Here is a 9,301-nt window from a genome sequence, read left to right as displayed (position 1 = left end):
ATCTCGTCCAAAATCTAGAAATGGTCAAGTTTACCATTTGTTAGTTTCAAACTTTTCAATAATCCAACTTAACACAAGTTTGCCTACCGAAATTTCGGCAGCATTTCCTCTGTATATAAGACATCCCCGAGACTTAGCTCGGCTCAATTCACTACACAACAACCCAGAACAACAGCAAAAACAACAACAGACATTAAAACACACACTATGCCATCACTAGCCATCGTTTCGGCATAACGACACATCTTTCGTTTCAAACTTACATTTCCAAACCAAACTTGTTATTTTGATATTCATCACCCACCAAATTCATTACAACATACATCGGAAGCATCCATACCATTTTCACCCAATATTCATAAGGTATGCGAACATTCAAACTTTCCATTAAGCCACTACTTTTCCAATTTTTCCCAACCTTCAACATACAAGTTCATTATACATTTCCATCTTCCAAATTCATCCACAATAATCATAATTTTCCTCTTGATACTTTCATTTCCATTTTTACATAAACCATAACAAAGTTGTATGTTTTCCTACAACAACTTAATAACCATTAAGTTCCTTCACTCTCCTCACATAATCCATGATTAAAACAACTAAAATATTAATTCAAATCAGTCCATCAATTTCAATTAAAACAGTCCCTCACCCATAAATTTCAACAAAACAACAAACGCGTTTATAATGCTGTTTTCTCTGTTCTAATTCGTTAAAACTCTAAATAAACACTTTAATAACATAAAAGGAATTTTATAAATACCTTATCAGAAGATCCACCACGAAAATTTCATCCCCCAAGACCAATATTTATCTCAAATTGAAGGCAACGCAACGTACAACGTTTTTCTCTTCATGAGCTTCGGGATTCGGAGCTCGGATTTTGATAAAAATGACCGTCTTAGCCTTGAAGTTTTCTCTCTCTCTCTCTAATGGAATTTTCTGGATCTTTTCTGATCTGAAATGTGGAGGAGGAGGCTGAAAACTCCCTTAAATAATAAGGAAATGGGCCTGACCCGGATTGGAATCGGGTTGGGCCCATTTCACTGCCCAGCTTGACCTTTCCGCCTTAAAATGTCCATATCTCCTTGTACCGACGTCGCCTGGGATCCCACGACCTACCGTTGGAAAGCTATTTCAATTATCTACAACTTTTATCTCTGGGCATTGTCTCTAATTCTAAACTTATAATGCCGTTTGTTCCCCTCCAAGTCAGGTCATCCGAAAACGTTTTCTTAAAAATATTCGTTTGGAGGGCTTCCACTTTGATTTGGCCCCAGGGCCCTTCACGGGTTGTGTTTAACTTTACATATACGATTCATATAACTTTTCACATGTCCCAAAAAAAATATTGATGTGTGGGACCCACCTCAGCTTACAAATAATTCGACGTTCGAAAATGCAGGATATAACACCATATTCCTATCTTTCATGAATTTCATCCATTTTAACTTACTACAACACATATAAACCATGTACAACACATAAAGAAAGATCAAAACTCACCTTTCTTCTTCAACTTCTCACTTAACTACAACTTGGCATCTTGCATGATTTTGAATCTTTCTTGCTCCAACAACAACTCCACCTTGTTAAGCACCCTTTACTTGGTAGAAAATAATTTTTGAAGAATTTTTATCAATTTTTCCTTGGAAATTTGATCTTGGCCGAAATGGCCTTCAACTTTTCTCCTTCTCTTTCTTGTTCTTCAACTTCTTGAATATTCTAGAGGTTGTGTGATAAAGATGACTTAGTCATCTTATTTATTGACCAAATTTTATTTAATATGGGCTTGGGCCATAACCATGGCCGGTTGGGCCTCACAAATTTGGGCCTTATTATTTATTTTTATTTTTTTGGGCCAACTCGGTTTGGTCCCGAGTTGGGCCTAGCCCACTGACCTTTCGACCTTAAAACGTTCATATCTCCTTGTACCGACGTCACCTGGGGACCCACGACCTATGGTTGGAAAGCTAATTCAATTATCTACAACTTCTATTTCTTGGTATTTCTCCAAATTCCAAACTTATAATACCGTTTCTTTTCCCTTGAAGTCAGATCACCCGAAAACGTTTTCTTAAAAATATTCGTTTGGAGGACTTCCACTTTGATTTGCCCCAAGGGTCCTTCTTGAGTTGTGTTTAACTTCTCAGATGTGATTCATATGAATTTTCAGATGTCCCAAAAAAAATCTCAATGTGTGGGCCCCACCTCAGCAAATAATCTGACGTTCAAAAATACGGGATATAACACTCCCAAGATCTACAATAACGTCAGTAAATACCAAACGTTAGCTACAAGTACTTAGGAATTCAATCCTAAGCTAGCACTTGTCTACAGAAATTTCGGCAGCACCTCCCCTGTAAATACAACCACCCCGAGAATTCAACTCGGCCAAATTTATCAACAACCATACCAACAATTATTCCAACAACACCAACAATCAATTTAAACCATATTCTAACATTAGTAACCCGCTTTAACATAATTCAACGCCATTCCGTTTACATTCACTTCAACTACATACAATCAAACCAACGCCAATGCTCGCATACTCAAATACTAATCCAAAGTCATTTAAACAAGATTCAAGAACATTTCAAACAATCCGCACAGTATTCAAAACAATCCAAGCAAAACTCCATTCCACCTGAAACCTTCCAAATGCAACAAAAACAACAACAATACATTTCCTTCTTTCAAATTCATGAACTATACCAACAATTCACATGCTAGCAACATTATTTCCACAAATACAAGAAATGATATTATAGTCACATTAGCTTCTAAAACCACTCTCCAACACTTACAACTTCAACTAGAATCATCAAACTTTCATTATCAACATAGATTCCACAACAACAACAACCAAAAACACTAGATAAAATAATTGAGTCATTATTCCTACACAACACACATATATACGGCCACAACATACATCCATATTTTCATGAATTTCACCTATTTCTACATACTACAACATACACAACCATCCATAACATATAAAAGAAGATTAATTCTTACCTTTTTCCCTTAACTTCTCACTTGGCTATGGTTATGAACTTGCAACAAAGAGGGGTTTACTTGCACCAACAATTATCCCACGTTAAAGAGGACCTTCAAATTAGTAGGAATGCTAGAAGAAAATAATTTTTTGGATCAAAATTGAAGTCTTCAATTTTTTCTTCTTGGCCGAATGGCCCTTATGTTTTCTTCTTTCTCCAAGTTTCTTCAATGTTCTAAGTGATAAGATGAAAATATGACTACTTTATCATCTTTTATGAGCATATATTGTACCTCCATGTGGGCCTTGACCCACACAAACTTGGGACTGCCACATGGTCCATTTTCTCAAGCCCAATCGTTTTTTTTGTTTTGTAATTCATGAAAAATTATTTTCCAAATTCCAAATTTGCCCTTAGCCATCCTCCATATTTCTATGAGTCATCTTGCGAATTTCCCTTTTTACCCCTATCCTTTCCTAATATTTCCACATCAAAAAATTTCATAAAAAACTTATGTATTAAACAGGATCAAAATATATCCTTACCCTCAACTTGTCGCAATTACCTCAAAATATCCGAATATGCAAAATACGGGATATAACAACCTTTCATTGCAATTGCCTTTGAAATCTTACTTAGGGTCGTCAAACGTCGTTCCCTTCTTATTAAAACATCATACACTCATATTCTTCATTAGTCTATTCATTGTACGTTCACAGGGGAATTCCCGAGGTGTAACAACTTTTGTCACGACCCAACCAGAGGGCCATGACGGGTACCCGGTGCTAACCTACCCGGGCACCTTTTATCGTACATGCACATTCACATCTAGGTGGACCATATGGCCTGCGCATAACTTCTATACAGTAATATTGATAATCTCATTGGGCAACAACACATTCATATCATCATCGACAACTATGCCTTTATCCATATACATCAGCCAACGAGGCTATCAAAATAATATACAAAATATGAGCCGACAAGGCTGCAAGACATCTAACCATACACTACTTTCTACGAACCTCTAAGAAGAGTATGTAACATCATATAGGCGGGACAGGACCCCGCCATGCCCATATGTATGTACACAAACGAATAATACCCAAAAGTTGTAGCTCCGGATGAAATGGAGTTCCCCTATGTAGTCCCTGAAAGAAATCTACTGATCAAGCCTGTCTCCCTGGCCACCTGCGAGCATAACGCAGCGTCTACAAACAAAAGGATGTCAATACGAATAATGTACTGAGTATGTAAAGCATAATCAACATCATAATAGGAGCACAAGAGACAGCATAAGAAATAGCATAAGATGGGAGAATCGGGAGATAGTCGCCATCATCATAATCACTTACTTGTCTTTCATAGGGACCTTCCATTTCTATAGCGTGCTCGTGTACATACATATAAACATATACATATATCTATATCTGTATCCATATTTGTATCCATATTCATATTCATCATATACCCGACCATGAAGGTTCGGTGGTTTCACATCCCCGGCCATGACAAGGCTCGGTGATTATACATACCTGGCCCTACCAAGGCTCAGTGTTATCCGTACCCAACTACAATGGTGTGCGCGCAATAGGTATCATACCCGGCCATATAAGCTCAGTGTTACATAATAGTCATACATAGACACATATGCATAAGAGCTCATAAGTATCATCAACATCGTTACCATCATCATTTTCGTTACATCTATCCTTGGAGGATCAACTATCATATAAAGGATACAATACCATCTTGAACGTATCGAAAATCATAAGCATTGGTACTCCTAGAGATAGAGTCATTTGGAGAACATTATGGAATTCATGAAAGGATACGTATAGCAAAGGAACCATACCTTAATGAAAGAAGGATTAGCCTTAAATACCTTTTCGACTTCTTAACTATTTAGCGTTCACCATTGAAGCTTGAATAATCTACATTTAGAAGGATTCATACCATGGTTAAACCTTAATGATACTATTAAATTCAAACTAGACTAACTCATGATCTAATGAAAATTGGGCAGCATTTCCCCCTATTTCGTCAACTTCTACCATATCACCAAACAACTCCCAAACATCCGTAATACACTCACAATATCATAATCAACTGATCACATTACATTAAGCCTCAAAAATCCATCTTTATGTTCAACTTATGCCAACAACTTCACACCAATTTTAGCACATTTTCATATAATGCTTCTTCATCACCATTATTATCTTCCATAATATAATTATATCCATATCATACTAAGAATCATGACTCCATTTAGTTTACTACTCATAAACACCATAAAAGCTACATTTAGACTTCATTTTCTATTTTCTTCTTCTACCCAAGTTTTGCTACAACCAAACAACCTCATTAACATGAAATAAGCATGGAAAATAACCTTTTCATCCCATTAAAATAAGCTTTGGAGCAGCCATAAACTTGTTCAGATGGATCCTAAAAATACAGCTAGGGCAATAATTGTTTCAAGTCTTAATACAGAAAATCAAAATTTGTCAATAGTTAGGAAATTTTCTCCTAACAAAGTATTACATGATTTGGTATCTCATAATATTGGTAAAATAGTGGAGGATAATGCTGGGAAATATATTGCAGAAGAAGATAACGGAGAAAGCATAATGCAGAATAAGAAGAATAGGCATGCTGGTGCATCACCTTAGAATAAGTCCAAAAGCAAAGGCCAAAAGAAGGGAAATAAGAATGTCCTTAATGATAAGAAACTACACTCCAGGGTGTTACCAAAGAGGACTGCAGCTAAAGCAAATGTTAAATGATGTTAAAGTCATTTATATGGAACATTAGATTAGTGAAGACTCAACATAAGCCTTTCATAGGCTTCAAAGGCCAAACAGACATCACATATTCTTTTTGATATCCCTCATGGAGCCTTTAAATAGGCTAGGCATATTCAACAATACAGGAGGAGGTTAGGCATGAATGTGGAAAATGTAAATTGCAATGGTAAGATTTGGTATTTTATAGCAGATATTATTGAGGTGGAGGTGTTGACGGACCTTGAAACTCATTTCAAGAATTGCATCATCAAATGCTTACTACTCTAGTCTATGCAAAATGTGATGCTATAAAGAGACTGGAGTTGTGGGATAATATCTATCAGCTTGCTAACAACATGAATGATCTTTGGATGATTTGTGGTATTTTCCATGTACTTATGAATGGAGAAGAAACGATAGGTGGAATTCATGTTCAACTTCTGGATGTGGAGGATTTTGCTTGTAGTGTAAATTTATCTGGACTTGAAGAAGTTAGTTTTAAAGGAAGCCCTTTTACTTTGTTGAATGGTAGATCTGCATAAGACTATATCTTTGAAAGATTAGATAGAATGTTAGATAGAATCTTGGTTTGGGAATATTGAAGTGGAACATCTTGTAAGGACTGGTTCTGACCATGCCTCTTTATTATGTACTTATGGTGAAAAAGATCAGGTCCACAAAGCATTTTAAATTTCATAATTTTTTGACTGAGCATGAATCCTTTCTCGATACAGTCAGACAAAACTGGTCAAGTTAGGAAAATGATGATCCATTCATTAACTTCAAATGAAAGTTAAAAAAAGCTGAAAGGAGTCTTATCTATATAGAGTAGGGGTTTGTTTTGGAGATATATTTAAACAACTGATCATAAGGCAGGAAATAGTCAGATGAAAAGAGGAAATGTTTGAAGAAAATCCAAGTTCTTTGAACAGAATCATTCTGCAGGAAGCTTAGGCTGAGATGACAAGATACTTACATTTTAAAGAAGATTACTGGAGGCAAAAATATGGATTGTATATAGGAATAGAAACACTAGATGTTTGCATAATCTAGTGAAAAAGAAGAAAGATATTGTAGATTAGAAGTATTCAAGATTCAGAAGGATTTTTGATTGATGATGAGGATCAAATGGCATCAACAGTGAAATTTTACTTAAATCAGTTCACACATGAAGACTCTAGAGTTAGAGGGGAAAGATTGCTATCTTATGTTCCACAAATGATAGATCATGCATGAATGAACAACTCTGCCAACTTCCAAGTTTTGAAGAAGTTGAAAAAGCTTTTTTTAACTTGAATCGTACCAGTGCCTGTGGATCTAATGGTTTGTCTGGCTTGTTCTATCAGGTTTGCTCGGAGATTATTAGTTTAGATATATACAATATGATAATTTCTTTCTTTCAGGTCCATACATTTCCTAAGTCAATCACTCATACAAACCTGGTGCTACTCCCAAAGAAGGATATGTCTCAAAATTACTTAGACTTAAGGCCTATAAGTCTAAGTAATTTTATCAGTAAGGTGTTATCAAGGGTTGTTCATGACAGGCTGGAATCTATTTTACCATAATTGATTTCTGCAAATCAAGAAAGTTTTTTAAAAGGGAGGAGCATCATAGAGAATGCGTAGTTGAGACAGGAAATTGTAAAAGATATCAGGAAAAGGAATAAACCTGCCAATGTTGTGATCAACTTAAAATTTGCTCAGCGCGATCGCGCTACCATGTGGCGATTCGCGCTAAGTTGCAGGGTCCTGCCCTACGCGTTCACGCCATCTTCTGTCTCGTTCGAGCAGGGTTAGTTTCCGGGCCTGACAGCCTGTCTTAAAATGCCCATAACGTTTGATTTCGATATTGTATGAGGGCCCATGACCTATGGCTGGAAAGATATTTCAATTATATACAACTTTAATTTTTGGTGTGTTTCCAAACTCCAAACCTATAATGGCATTTTGGCCTCTTCAAGTCAGATTGTTCGAAAACATCTCCTTAAATCATCCTTTTGGAGGGCTTATGCCCATATTTGGATTAAGGGTCCTTCTTAAAACTTGCTCAAATTCCCATGTACTACTCACATAATATAATCTTCATCCTTAATACTTGTATGACTTTACTCTTCTTTGAGCTCATATTAAGCCGTCTACAGTCTTGGTAGCACGAAAATTTTCAGGGTGTAACATCCTCCCCCCCTTAGAAACATTCGTCATCGAATGTCGTAGTTTGTAAACCCACGACATCATCTTTGATTCCCCCGACCGATTATCCTTCCCTTAGAGTCTGATTACCATGTGCTTAGACTATAAATTGGATTAGTCTCTTCTCGTTCTTCCTTAACTCCTTTATTGAACTCATTTGTGAATTCCATCGCCTTTTGTCCTCATGTACATAATCGGAAATCAATTAGTATCCCATTCTTATTTTGTCCCTGTTGTAGTATATTTTGCCTTACTAGGTCGCGGCTACTTGTCATTCTACAAATGATCTCTCTTTCATGTTCTTTATTCCTCTATTAGTAGGCAACTCTCTTACTCGAATACGGCGTCTTTCGTAGTTTACTCCTTTGATGCTGTCTCGAACTACCTCTTTTCATACTCGTTGATTTTAGATATGCATTGTATTGACCCTTTGTAGATCATTAGTCAGACCTTCTGATTCTTTACATCCTCGTCACAATCTCTCTTATCCTGATACCCCAAATGTTGTTCAACATTACTTTATCGCTACTCAACCCCTACTCTTAATGATTATGTTCCTCAAACTGACCTTCTCAATTCCTCTTCACGATCAGTTATGCCAATATCCTTACTATAATCTTTTAAATGCGTATATGCATAAAGTTTCTTCACCAGCATTATCCTTCGTAGTACAGTTACACTTATGGAAAGCTCATAATCTGAGTTCCAACTAATTTGATAGCTCACAACATTTTTAAGCTCCTACCAAAACTTTTCTTTAGTTTCCTTTCTTCAAGTCTTGCGATGTGACTTGTGATGATAGGGCTATGGCAATTTCACACTTTGCCACATCTTCTTTCCAACATAATTACACTTACCTATGATCCCTTATGTCGGTAATCACTTAATTAGTTGTTATCCCTGGTTGACTTTAATTGGGCATAACCTCACATTGATGATTCATATCATGCCACAGCATAGGTCCTCATATTTAGTATGATTCTTATAACCGGCGGTACTGCTCTCTCTCTATTCCTAGGAACGTCATTCTTCCTCTCTTTGGGGATTGCTAGACTACTAACCACTGTGCCTTTGCTACAGTTTTCACTCCTTTTCGTACCAAAATTTCCTTTTGTTGTAACCCAAGGTGTTCTTTGGGTTCGTTATCCTTTCCATTATTCTCTGTGAGCTTAGCTTGGAGACTTCCTTTAGCATATGCTGCTGCATACTTAGGTACAACGCAAATTTCTCCGATACGAGGGATTCAAACCACAGTCTAACAATGTAATAATTCTTTTCAGGTTTAAATATACTCTTCCCCCCTTTTAAAGTG

This window comes from Lycium barbarum, chromosome 6 (assembly GCF_019175385.1).
Source record: "Lycium barbarum isolate Lr01 chromosome 6, ASM1917538v2, whole genome shotgun sequence".
Classification (NCBI taxonomy): Eukaryota; Viridiplantae; Streptophyta; class Magnoliopsida; order Solanales; family Solanaceae; genus Lycium; species Lycium barbarum.
The sequence above is the reverse complement of the archived record's forward strand: the minus strand, read 5'-3'. Positions refer to the sequence as shown.